Source organism: Micromys minutus (genome assembly GCF_963924665.1).
Source record: "Micromys minutus genome assembly, chromosome: 23".
In the NCBI taxonomy this organism is placed as follows: Eukaryota; Metazoa; Chordata; class Mammalia; order Rodentia; family Muridae; genus Micromys; species Micromys minutus.
In genome coordinates this window covers 4,692,768-4,706,992 of record NC_137958.1, presented here as the reverse complement: position 1 = coordinate 4,706,992, position 14,225 = coordinate 4,692,768, and the positions used below count along the sequence as shown (strand labels likewise).

Genomic DNA, 14,225 nt, shown 5'->3' with positions numbered 1-14,225 from the left:
AGAACCAATAGAAGGGGTAGAAACTCTCAACAAATACACTAATCTAAATAGGCAGTTGCAAATCTTAGTCCAAAATCTACCTGTCTGCCCTAAGATTTCAGAACTAGGCATGTCTGATCACAGACCCTGGCACCAGGGCAACCTTAAAATCACATTAGTTGCCTGAGGCCAGGATGACTTTGAAGGGTTTTCATGGATAAAACTGTTGCGTACAAACTGGAAGAGATGACTATTTCTTCAAATGAGCATGTATTAATGCAAGACCATAAAGATGTTTAAGAATTAAGAGAAGTAGGGACCCTGCCATGTAATAAAATATATCTCTCATAATGAACAATAAAAAGGGGAGGTCTGAAACTCTGTAACAAAGAATACAAAGCAATCCCCTTAAAGAGCCTACTGTGAGAACAAAGACAACTAAACAAAAGCCAGAAATAATCCATGAGTAAAGAGATCAAAGAAACATAGCTTATGTAACTCATGATACACAACCAAACAGAAACTCTATGCTAAAGATAAATATCACCAAACTGAAAAATTAAACATAATTTTAAGTGTAGACACAGTCAGGCAGAAGAAGAAATCAGTGGACTCAAAAATTAAGTCATGAACACTTTCCAGTTAGAGGGGCAAAAAGAATGAGAAATGAAAATGAGAAGGGAACTGACAGGACCGTGAGGCATCACCTAGAGAATCACATCTCAGAACATTCAGGAGAAGAAAGAATGAAGCTGAAAGGTTAGTTAAACAGGTAAGAGTTGAAAACATCTCAAATCTTAAGAAGGGAAATGGATATAGAAACTCATGAAACCCAAAGAGTACTGAATGGATTCAACCAAAAAGCGTCACACATATTATACTACTCCAATTTAATCAGACAGAGAATTCTGGAAGCAGAAAGAATGTAGGTAAACTTATCTTATACAAAAGTGCTTCCTTAACACTCTTCATAATTTTCATCAGGAATTTCATAGGCTAAGAAACAAGGTCCTATGTGTGTTTTACACTGCTGGAGTCAGGAGTGTTGACACAGGTCTCATGATGTAACCTGGATTGACCTCAGTCTCGCAAGCTTCTGTCTCAGCTATCCAAATGCTGGGATTATAGGCATGTATTATCACAACCAGCTTTCAAAGTGATAAAATTTGAGAAAAAGTACCCCAACAGGCAAGAATACTAACCTATAAAAACTGTATTTCAAAACGTAAGCAAAGATAAAAGCTTTCCCACATGAATAAAAACTGAAAGAATTCCTCACCACTAGGCTTTCCTTACCAGAAATGCTACAAGAGTTTCTGAAGTTAGAATGGGAAAGTATCAAATGTCACCACAAAAACATCTGAAGGTACAAATCTTATTGGTTAGTGTAAATATTTATATAACCAAAAGATAATGTAAAAATCATATTGTGGTATATAAATCAGTACTGGTATAAAAGGCAGAAACACAAGAAAGCTGGAGAGATGACTCAAAAGTTAAGAGCATTGGATACTCTTACAGAGGACACAGGTTTGATTCCCAGCACACATACGGTGGCTCACACCATCGGTAACTCCAGTTCTGGAAGATATGACATCTGCTCTGGCTCTCCTCAGATACTGCATGCATGTGTTTGCATATGTGGGGAGGGTGCTGCACACATGCAGAAATATAATGTATTATATATAAAATATAGATGTAAAGAGTCTCTAAAAGAGAACTCTGGCAAATCAAATGGTTAAAGCAATGTGTGAAAAGATATGGATTCAATTTTTCTCAAAATTATGGGATATATCAAATTAAATTATCAATAGATACAGAACTCCACCATCAAGATAACTAGTAGTATTGAGCACTCCTAGAGTTGAAATAAACTTAGAGAGTTATAAGGAAAATATGCATTCCTTTCAAAGAAGCAAACTATCCCTGCTATATAGAAGAAATGAAAGTCAATTCCTAGCAGAATATCCTTGAACTGCTGAAAGAATATGGGCCTCTGCCTATATTTACAAACAGGAAATATGAAGGAACAGTAATGTGTTGTTTCGTATCAATACAGAAAGAAGTATTGTGATAATAAACAGAATCCTAGCACACATCTGGTGGAAGACATCTGAGTAGACCTATAGACCTGTTCAAGGTTTACTAACCCCTTTTGGAATGAGAGGCAGATAAATCTTTGGAAAGAATAACTGTGCTTGTTCTAATAATAACATATGTATTAGGCATCATTAGTGTGGGCATATGGTGTTCAGACTCAAGCACATCACAACATAAATATAGTTAACCCTGGACAGCAAACCCTGCCCCCTGTGTATTTATAAACAGTAACATCCCTAGGCCTTTTCTTTTTTCCACTGAACTAATTACAGGGCCAGAAAGATAGATAAAAAACACTTCCCTGGCAATCTTGAGTTTGGATCCTCAGAACCCACAAAAACTGCCTGGTGAGTTGAAACATATCTGTAGTCATAACATTCCGAAGGTGAAATTGGAGGCAGAGATAGGAGGATTTCTCAAAGGCTTGTGGGCTCCATGGCTCCCCTCCATGCCATGAGGCTGTCTCACCCCCATGCCAGCTTAACTCAAAAAGCATCATTCATTTTAAGAATGAAAAGTCCAGGTGCAGAAAGGGTAACATTCTTTGTAATACATATACTGATAAAAATATCATACACAAATGTCTACAAGAATCCCACATGTCATAGGAAGCATATCAAATATACAACATAAACTATAGACAATAAACTATTAACAGAAACATTAAAGGAGAAAAGGATATGGCTAGGAGATGACCATTCTTTGTCCTTAAGAAAAAATGACCTTCAGGGAACAATTAGATATTCTTCTGTACCCATTCAAATTACTGAAATGAAAAATATAGGACTGGAAAGATGGCTCAGTGGTTAAGAGCACTGACTGCTCTTCCATAGGTCCTGAGTTCAATTCCCAGCAACCACATGGTAGCTCCCAACCATCTGTAATGGGATCTGATGCCCTCTTCTGGTGTGTCTGACAACTACGGTGTACTCATATGAATTAAATTAAATTAAATCTTTAAAAAAGAGAAAAAGAAAAATCTAAACATGCTAATCACAATAATAGTTAACCCCAGGGAATGGCTGGATAATGGCTGAGAGGTAGGAAAAGTCTTCTATTGTGAGCTGGTGTTCTCTTCAGTACTACTGAAGCAGTTACAGGACAGTAAAAGCCACCTTGTGCAAACTCTTCTCCATGCATGCTGTAAAGAACTGAGCAAGCTCAAACTAGACAGAAAACTTCCTCTGTTGTGCCCATGCCATCTGCTGAAAAGAAAGAGAGGTCCCTGTTCTATGATGTACAGCCTAAGAAGTCTTGTCAACTGTTCTAAAATAAGACTGATCATAGGCCCAGGGGCCCCAGGCTCTTCTCAGAATGTCTGATGGTGATGCAATTTGTCTTACTTTGCAAGATGAATCTCAAGATTGTAATTGTAAGTTAGGGGTGGTGACTGGAATTATATCAAAGTGCAATGGGATCCATTGATGTAAGAATCACAGGCAATGCATTTGTTTCCGCCTATCTGTCCTGCATTTATCCTGTATATCCAGGATTCCACTTGCTTCCTTGATCTGCATCCCCCTGCCTCATGCATTCGGTCACCACATGACCCATATTCCATAAACAGTTTTGTCAGTGACTGACTGGACAAATTAATAAATAAGCAGTTGGTATTTAAAAGAGTGAAGAACAAAAAAAAAGAAAAGAAAAGAAAAAGGAGGTTGCACCACATTACAACATGCCACAGGCAGCCTCTGACGTGTAATTTTTAACCTGGGACAGGTATTACTAATAAAGACACATGTGAATGACTGTCAGGGACAGCAAACTAATTTAGAGATTAAACATCATATCTTTATCTTCCTGCAGAAGTCAGAAGTAGAACTCCAGGACTCACTTCAATATTTCCCAGCCTTTCAAAAAGCTATTCTACCCTGAAAATAGCAATTTGACAAGTCCATACAAAATGCAAGATACCATCCTTAAGTTGGAAGCAATTAAGAAAGAAACCACTAGTCCAAGACGTTATTACTTGAGCTGACTTCGGATTTGTTCTGAAAGCCCTTTCTTCTGTGCGAGCTTTCACTGCCACACGCTCCTCTCGCCCACATTTTAGCCAAGTCATTGGCTCAGTTGGCAGGTGACAGAGTGTTCTTGCAGCTGAAATTGCATTTGTCAGTTTGCTATCAATGTGTCCTGTCTCTGAGGATTGCTGTAGTCTTGTCTCTAAGTGAAACTATCTGTCTTGCATTTCCCTCCTGAGTGAGATTTATGAGAGTGAGCACGGAACGCGCTCATCTCCCTCTAATTCAGTCATCATTCTGACACCAGAATGCCTCCGCATTTCCCCTCTACTGCAGAGGAAAAAGGAAGGCTGCTTCCTTCTTTGCTGTCCTAACTTTGTTTATAAATCAAGCAGCACAAGATGTTCCTTTAGGTTTAGGAAGTACCCACAGAGGCAAGCATTTTCCTAAGTATATTAATCAGGGTTCTCTAGAAGAACAAAACTTAGACAATGGCTAAATATAGGGGGGCTTATTAGAATGGCTGATAGTCTATGGTTTAGATAGTTCAACAATAGCTGTCTACCATAGCAGAAGATCTAAGAATTCAGGAGTTGTTCAATCCCTAAGCTTGGATGGCTCAGCTGGTCTTCAGTATATGTCACAATCCCCCAGGAATGGCTCTGATGCAAGTAAAGGAATGGATTTGCTAGCAAGAATAAGAACAAGCAGGAGAAGAGGGGAAGCTTTCTTCTTCCATGTCTTTTAAAGAGACTGCCAACAGAGAGCATAGCCCAGATTAAAACATAGTCTTCCCACTTCTACTGATTTAATTAAGAAAATGTTTCTCATAGGAATGCCCTGTCATTTTGTTTTTAATTATTTCCAGATGTACTCAAGTTGACAACCACAGAGAATAGTCACTATACCAAGCTTAGCTAGGTACATCTTCTTTGTACACCTTACTCACAGCTGATTCACAATCACACCATCTCCTGGGTTCCGAATTGTACGTAGGCAATTGACTAAACTCTCAGTGCTCCTCAAATAATATCTATGATCAGAATGACTTCTAACTGCATATGAAAGGTCAAAAAAATAAGCTCAGTTTCTAAAAGGAAGTTGCTAAAAGATACACATGCACCAAAAAAAAAAGAATAATATGTTTAGCTCACTATCTTTGTAACAGAAAGTGCCAAGGAACATTTGTCTAGTTAATTGGATAGAAATGAGTAATTCACAAACAAAAGCTTTGTGGGGAAAACGCAATATATGGGACTATCTTCACCCAGTGTGGGCTTTTAATTTGTTTTTGTTGTTTTGAGCAATAGTAGAAAGTTCTTGTTCCCTTTTCCTTACTTCTAGTTGCAGGAATGGTGACTTGAAGATAAAGTTCCTTACAAGTAAAACGAACATCCTTACATTTAAAATGAACATCCAATAATTCTGCTAACAGCCTTCAAATAAAGATGTAGAACTCTCAGCTCCTCCTGCACCATGCCTGCCTGAATGCTGCCATTTTCCCCCGCTGTGATAAGGACTGAACCTCTGAACCACCTTATGATGCGTGACAGCATCCTGTGTTTGAAAGTAAGTGTCTGTATGTATTGATTCCAGAATTTGCTGAGAGATGGAGGAGCCTCGGGAAAATGACCTGAGCATGAGAGGGCAGGAGCAGGATCATCCTGTCAGAAGCAGTGGCCCTCAGATTTCTGTGAGCTCCCCTGCCACTGCTGTAATGACACCCTGGTTAGCCCCACCACCTTGAACTGTGGCCACAGCTTCTGCGGGCACTGCCTAGCACTATGGTAGATATCTTCAAAGAATGCACAGAAGAATGGGACCATTTTTCCAAAGTCAACATTCTCCTAAGGGATGCCATTAAAAAGTTATTTCCTGATGCTATTAGAATGTGAGTTGAAGACATTTAGCAGAATAAAGATTTAGTCCAAAGTCTTGCAGCCTTTCAGAAATACGGAAATGATCAGAGTTCCTAGCTCCCAGCACAGGGTGAGTGAATCAGCAGAGAGGAGGGATTCTTCTCTGTTGTACTCACACCATTGACTGGTGTGGCAGTCATCCTGCTTGTGGGTCACTGGTGCAGCAGAGAATCTGAACATGGGCTCCTGGTGCACAAGGCTGTAGTCAAATAAAAGACAGAAGAAGGTGTCCTCTGATTAAAACAGCTAGGCCCTTGGGCCTCCCTGTAGAGATGTTCTTATCTGACAGAGTAATTGGAAGGTTGGTTTTTTTTTTTAACCTTCTTTTTATTAGATACTCTATGTATTTACATCACAAATGTTATCCTTTTCCCCAACCTCTCTGCATTCTCCCTCCCCATCCACTTGTCTCCACAAAGTTATACCCTCTCCGAATCACACTCTACACCTCAGTGCATTGAAATTCCCCAATTATATTGGGAAAACATGCCCTCACTGGACCAAAGGCCTCTTCTCCCATTGATGCCAGACACTGGTATCTTCTGCTACATATGCAACTGGAGCCATAGGTCTCTCTGTGTGTGCTCAATGGTTGCTGTTTTAGTCCATGGGAGTTCTGGAGGGTTTGATTGGTTGATATTGTCCTTCTCAGAAGGATGCAAACCCTGTCAGCTCCTTCAGTCCTTTCCTTAACACATTCATTAGGGTCCCGTGTTCAGTCCGATGGCTAGCTGCAAGCGTGCTCAACTGTATCTGTATGACTCTGGCAGAGCTCCTGAGGAAGCATCTCTATTTGGTTCCTGCCAGTAAGTACTTCTTGGCAATAGCAATAGTGCTTAGGTTTGGTAGCTGCATAGAGTTTGGATCCCTAGGTGAGGCAGCCTCTGGATGATATTTCTTCAATTCCTGCTCCTCTGTTTGCCCTTGTATTTCCTTCTATGAGTGTTTTCTTCTCCTTTCTGAGACAGACTGAAGCATCCACATTCTGGCCTTCGTTCTTTTTGAGCTTTATAAGGTCTGTGAATTGTTTCTTGGGTATCCAGAGCTTTCTGGGTCTATTATCCGCCTATGAGTGAGTGTTTTTTTATGACTGGGTTACCTCTCTCAGGATGATAGTTTCTAGATCCATCCATTGGCCAAGGAATTTCATAAAGTCTTTTTTTCTAATAGCTGAGTAGTGTTCCATTGTATAAATATACCAAAACTTCTGTACCATTCCTCTTTTGAAGAACATATGGGTTATTTCTAGCTTCATGGTATTATGAATAAGGCTGCTATGAACATATTGGAACATGTGTCCTTGTTAGATGTTGGAGCTTCACTTGGGTATATGCCCAGGAATGGAATAGCTGGGTCTTCGGGTATGACCAATTTTCTGAGGACCTACCAGAGTGATTTCCAGAGTGGTTGTACCAGCTTGCAATCCCATCAACAAGAGAGGAGTGTTCCTTTTTCTCCCCATCCTCGCCATCATCTGCTATTATCTGAGTTTTTGCTCTTAGCCATTCTGACTGCTGTGAGGTAGAATCTCAGGGTTGTATTGATTTACATTTCCCTGATGACTAGGGGTGTTGAGCATTTCTTTAGGTGCTTCTCCGCAATTCAGCATTCCTTAGTTAAAATTTTGTTTAGCTCTGTACCCCATTTTAATAGGATTATTTGATTCTCTGAAGTCTAATTTCTTTGTATATTTGAATATTAGCCCTCTATCAGATGTAGGTAAAGATACTTTCCCAATCTGTTAGTTGACATTTTGTCTTCTTGACAGTGTCCTTAACCATACAGAATCTTTGCAATCTCATGTGATCCCATTTGTTGATTCTTGATCTTAAGCATAAGCTATTGGTGTTCTGTTCAGAAAATTTTCCCCTGTGTCTATGTGTTCTAAGGTTTTCCCCATTTTCTTGTCTAATAGTTTCAGTGTACCTGGTTTTATGTAGAGGTGTGAGATCCACTTGCACTCAAGCTTTGTACAAGGAGATAAGAATAGATCAGTTTGCATTCTTCTGCATGCTGATTGCCAGTTAAATCAACACTATTTGTTGAAGAGGCTGTCCTTTTTCCATTGAATGTTTTTAGCTCCTTTGTCAAAGATCAAGTGATCATAGGTGTGTGGATTCATTTCTGGGACTTCAATTCTGTTCCATTGACCTACCTGCCTATCTCTGTACCAATACCATGCAGTTTTTATCATGATTGTACTGCAATATAGCTTGAGGTAAGGAATGGTGGTTCCCCAGATAGTTCTTTTATTGTTGAGAATAGGTTTCGCTATCTCATGTTTTTTGTTATTCCAACTGAATTTGCAACTTCTCTTACAAACTCTATGAAGAACTGAGTTGGAATTTTTATGGGGAATACATTATATCTGTAGATTGCTTTAGGCAAGATGGCCATTTTTTACAGTGTTGACCGTTCCAATTCATTAGCATAGGGGATCTTTCCATCTTCTGATATCTTCTTCAATTTCCTTGTACAGGGATTTGAAGTTCTTGTCATACAGGTCTTTCACTTGCTTAGTTTGTGCCACACAAAAGTATTTCATCTTGTTCATGACTATTCTGAAAGGTGCCTTTTCCCTAATTTCTTTCATGGTTTATCCTTGGAGTAGAGTATTTATTTGAGTTAATTTTATAACCAGCCACTATGCTTAATTTGTTTATGAGCTGTCGAGTTCTCTGGTGGACTTTTTGGAGTCTCTCAAGTACACAATCATATCATCTGCAAATAGTGATATTTTGACTTCTTCCGTTTATTTTGTATCCCTTTGACTTCCTTTTTCTGACCACTTTCTTGGGCCAGAACTACCAGTACTATATTGAATAGGTATGGGAAGAGTGGGCAACCTTGTCTAGTCCCTGATTTAGTGAGATTGTTTCAAGTTTCTCACCATTTAGTTTGATGTTGGCTAATGGATTGTTGTATTTTGCTTTTACTATGTTTAGGTATGAGCCTTGAATTTCTGATTTTTCCAAGACTTGTAACATGAAGTGGTGTTAAATTTTATCAAATTTTTTCTCAGCATATAAAGAGAAGAGCATGTGTTTTTTTCCCCCTTTCAGTTTGTTTATATAGTGGATTACTTGATGCAATTCTGTATACTGACTATCCCTACATTCCTGGGATGAAGCCTACTTGATAATGGTGAATGATTGTTTTGATATGTTTGATTCAGTTAGCAAGAATTTTATTGAGTATTTTTGCATCGGTGTTCATGAGGGAAGTTGCTAAATTGGTCTAAAGTTATCTTTCTTTGTAGGGTCTTTGTGTGGTTTATATATGAAAGTAATTTTGGTTTCAAAGAATGAGTTAAGTAGTTTTTCTTCTGTTTCTATTTTGTGGAATATTTTGGAGAGAATTGGTATTAGGTCGTCTGTGAAAGTCTGATAGAATTCTGCAATGGACCTTTCTGATTTTGGGCTTTTTTGGTTGGAAGGCCTTTGATGACTGCTTCTATTTCTGTGGGAGTTATGGGGCTGTTTAGATAGTTTATCTGATCCTGATTTAACTTTGGTATATGGTATCTATGTAATTGATAGATTAAAAAATTGTCCATTTCCTCTAGATATTTTAGTTTTATTGAGTATAGGCAGTTTTAGTAAGATCTGAAGAATTTTTGAATTTCCTCAGGTTCTGTTGTTATGTCTCCTCTTTCATTTCTGATTTTGTTAATTTGGATACTCTGTTTGTGCCCTCGACTTAGTCTCACTAAGTGTATATCGATCTTGCTGATTTCTTTCAAAGAACCAGCTCCTGGTTTTGATGATTCTTTCTATAGTTCTTTTGTTTCTACTTAATTAATTTCTGCTCTGAGTTTGACTATTTCTTGCTGTATACTCCTCTTGGGTATATCTGCTTCTTTTTTGTTCAAAAGCTTTCAGCTTTTCTGTCAAGCTGCTACTATATACTCATTCCAGCTTGATTTTGGAGACACTCAGAGGTATGGCTTTTCCTCTTAGTACTGTTTTCATTGCACCCCATAATTTTGGGTATGTTGTGACTTCATTTTTGTTAAATTCTAAAAATTCTTAATTTTTTTCTCTTTTTTTTTTCCTTGACCATGTTATCATTTAGTAGAGCATTGTTCAGTTTCCATATGTATGTGGGCTTTTTGTTGTTTTTGTTATTAATGACCAGCCTTAATGCAATGTGATCTGATAGGATGCCTGGGATTATTTTGATGTTATTTTATCTGTTGCGGCCCATTTTGTGGCCAACTATATGGTAAGTTTTGGAGAAGGTGCTGTGAGGTGCAGAGAAGGAATATTTTCTTGTTCTATAGCTGTCTGTTAAATACAATTAGTACATAACCTCTGCTAGCATCGCTGTGTCTCTGTTCAGTTTCTACTTCAATGATCTGTCGACTGATGAGAATGGGGTATTAAAATCTCTCACTATCATTGTGTATGGTGCAATATAGGCTTTGAGTTTTAGTAAGGTTTTTTTATTTGTTTGTTGTTGTTTTTTTTTAATGAAAATTGGTGCCCTTGTAGTTGGAGCATAGATGTTCAAGATTGAGATTTTTGTCTTGATAGAATTTTCCTGAAATGAAGAAAAAGTGTTTTCCTTATCTTCTTTGATAATTTTTGATTGAAAATCTATTTTTATTTGATGATGGCCACTTTGTTTTATTTGAGAATGGTTACTCCAGGTTGGTTCTTGGGTCTATTTGCTTTGAAGATTTTTTTACCCACCTTTTATTCTGAGGGAGTATCTGTCTTTGTCTTTGAGATGAGTTTTCTGTATGCAGCAAAATGCTGGATACTCTTTAAGTATCTAGTCTGATAGTCTATGTCTTTTTATTGGGGAAATGATGTTAACATATATTAAGGAATAGTGATTGTTGCTTCCAGTTATTTTTGTTGTTAGATGTAGAATTATGTTTGTGTGCTTTTCTTCTTTTGGTTTTCTTGCATGGTTTTTGTTTGTTTGTTTGTTTGTTTGTTTTTTCTTTTCCTGGGATGTAGTTTTCCTTCTTCTTTTGGAGGTTTTCATTTATTAATCTTTGTAGGGCTGGATTTGTGGACAGGTGTTTTTGTAAACTTGCTTTTGTGCTGGACTATCTTGGTTTCTCCATCTATGGTAATTGAGAGTTTTTCTGGATATAGTAACCTGAGCTGGCATTTGTGTTCTCATAGGGTCTTTATGACACTTGTCCGGGATCTTCTAGCTTTCATAGTCTCCGTTGAGAAGTTTGATGTAACTCTGATATATCTGCCTTTATATGTTACTTGTTCTTTTTCCCTTACTGCTCTTAGGCTCCTTTCTTTGTTTTAAATATTCAGTGTTTTGACTATTATGTGTGGAGAGGAGTTTCTTTTCCAGTCCAATCAATTTAAAGTTTTGTAGGCTTCTTGTATGCTCATGGTCATTCTGTTCTTATGGTTAGGGAAGTTTTCTTCTATAATTTTTTTGAAAATAATTAATGGGCCTTTTAGTTGGGAGTCTTCCCTCTCTTCTACACCTATTATCCTTAGTTTTGGTCTTCTCATTATATCCTGGGTTTCCTGGATATTTTAGGTTATGAACTTTTTGATTTTTGCATTTTCTCTGACTGTTGTGTCAATGATTTCTATGTTGTCATCTACCTCTGAGATCCTCTTTTCCAACTCTTTGTAGTCTGTTGGCAATGTTTGCATCTTTGACTCCTGATTTCATTCCTGTGTTTTCTATCTCCAGGTTTGTGTCCTTTTGTGATTTCTTTATTGTTTTTATTTCCATTTTAATTCTTTCACCTGTCTGGTTGTGTTTTCCTGTGGCTCTTTGAGTGATTTTTGTGTTTCTTCTTTAAGAGCTTCTATTGTTTACATGTTTTCTCTTGGTTCTCCTATAATTCTTTAATGGAGTTATTCATTCACTTCTTGAGGACCTCCATCATTATCATGAAGTATGATTTTAAGTCCTTATCTTGTTTTTCTGGTTTGTTGGGAAATCCAATACTTGGTGTGGTGGGAGAACTACATTCTGATGTTGTGAGGTTGTCTTGGTTTCCATTGATTAGGTTCTTGCACTTTCCTCTTGCCATTTTGTTATCTGTGTTGTCAGGTGATCTTGTTGTCTCTGACTGAAGCTTATCTTTACTGTGGGTCTGAGGGCCATGGGTTCAGGAGGGAGATTGCTCCTGGGTGTTAGGCTCTTTTTGGGCATGCCATGAGTTCTGATGGGGATAACTTGACTCTGTCTTTGTTGAATCGGGTGGGAGAGTACTTCTGAGGCTCTGCTAGGTGCTTAGCAGTCTCCGGGCGGGCAGGACATGAATCCTGATGGCAGTGACCCGCCGTGTCTCTCTCTCTCTTTCTCTCTCTCTCTCTCTCTCTCTCTCTCTCTCTCTCTCTCTATCTATCTATCTATCTATCTATCTGTCTATCTCTCTCTCTCTCTTTTAGCTGGAAGCAGAAATTTTTTTTTCTGGTTCTATAGGCACAGGAAGCAGCCTGCTGCTTAAAATCTTATGTACTTTCTGTTACTGCTGCAGCAAATGGAAGCATCACAAATCTGTATTCTGGTACAACTGGAAGGTTGCTTTGAACTTTGACAAAAAAAGAATTTTCCAGGGCACCTTACATCATAGAAAAGAGTAGCCACAGAAAAGTCACCCTCATGAACTTGGAGTGTGTGACAGCCCTGGGTGTGAAGCCACCACAGAATCTCTGGGAATAAAAGGCTGTCAACACAGGCAGGTCCCTTTTCTTGCTTTATGCTCTCAAGAGCTCACCAAGACTTAATTTGCTATACCTGTACCTGTTTGAATATACAGACTCCTTCTTACCCTTTATACATACCATCTTCCCTCTGCAAGAAGACAGCTCTGGTGAGAACACCTTCATCATGCTTCTGAACCTGAGAGAACCCATGTGGTAGCAGTGGAGGGAATTCCTTGTCAAGTACTCCTTTCCCCCATACAAGCTGATTTTGAAATTTACTTGGGACTGGCTGGAGGTCCAATACTGAATGTCACGCTTCCTTATCATCAATTCCATGCTGGAGTTGGTCCCTTTTTGAAGGATCCTGAAAAGAAGCAAGCTGAAGAAAGTGCCCCAGAGGATGTGCAGGGTCTTTTCATGGCCATGTTCTGGCTGCTCATTCCTCAGTTTGTCAGCAATTGTTTATTTTACTGGGCTCTGTACTTCAACCCAATTATTTACATTCATCTGGTGGTCAAGGAAGTCCGACGGCTGGAAACCCAAGTGTTATGATCAACAGCGAGTCCCTGATATAACCTAGCATCCAAACTGTGGCATTCAAAGAGACAAGAGACTTGTTTCTATCCCTGGTAAAGAAAGGTGCTGCTTATGTGTATCAAGGCTTCAACCAGGTCCCTCTTCCTCTGACTCTAGCACCATGTCAGCTGACTGTTCCAGGTCAGGCTGGACTCTGTGGTCAACACCCAGCCAGTCTTCTTACAGGCACTTGAGAGGCTCAGGCTACTATGGCCAACAGAAGTGAAAGTCTTGGACATAATTTGGGGTGACATTCTGTCAAAAGGCCAATATGGGTTGGGTGTGGTAACACACACCTCAAATCTGCACACTTGGTGGGTTTCCAAGACATGAGTGCTCTACAGAGTGAGTTCCAAGACATTCAGGGCTACATAGAGAAACCCTGTCTCCAAAAAACTCTAAACAAAACAAAAAGAAAAAAAGATAAAAAGGAAGGCTATTATAGTCAGTAACCTTAACTTCACTGACTGACAGGCCCCCAATCCAGGTTTATTGTGCCAGTTCTGTCCCATGAGTCATAGGCATAGATAGCTGCACATAAAAAATAAAGAGAAAGACCTAGAATCCAGTCAATTTTTGGACTGAAGAGTGGATAGGTTTCAGAATAAACCCAGAGAAAACATGAGGCTGAGAGACAGTGATGGCTAGCTGTGTTTCCTGTTGTGATCACTGGAAATTGAGTTCTCTTTTCTGTGAGCAGGGAATTAAATGGAATGCCTATCAGCCTGTCTTCTTAGGTGACTGAGAGCCCAGCTTGGTGTTCTGTTTTGAATAATTTAATCTGTACAATAAATGTAGTACAGACTGTTCAAGGAAACATTTTGTGAGCTACCTTCATACTGTATAACGGATAATCTTTGTTGTTCTGTTCTTTAGTATAAAAGCAAGTATAATTATGTCAAGTGCTGCCATCTTGAGCATGGAGGAAGCTGGAGGTGACCTTGATGCCAGTGTAGGTGTAGTCGACACAGCAGATATAGAGAGAGCTCATCAGCCTTGCATCCAAAGTGTGTGTGGTTGTGTGCGAGAGAGAGGGAGAGACA

The 14,225-nt window shown here is 38.9% G+C and overlaps 1 pseudogene across 1 annotated transcript; it reads left to right on the top strand.

The window, feature by feature from the left end:
• Positions 1-5,652: 5,652 nt before the first annotated feature.
• On the top strand, positions 5,653-13,158 carry LOC308435547 (bifunctional apoptosis regulator-like; annotated as a pseudogene). Its single transcript has 2 exons — positions 5,653-6,228; positions 12,448-13,158. The product of its transcript is annotated as a bifunctional apoptosis regulator-like (transcript).
• The last annotated feature ends 1,067 nt before the right edge of the window (positions 13,159-14,225 follow it).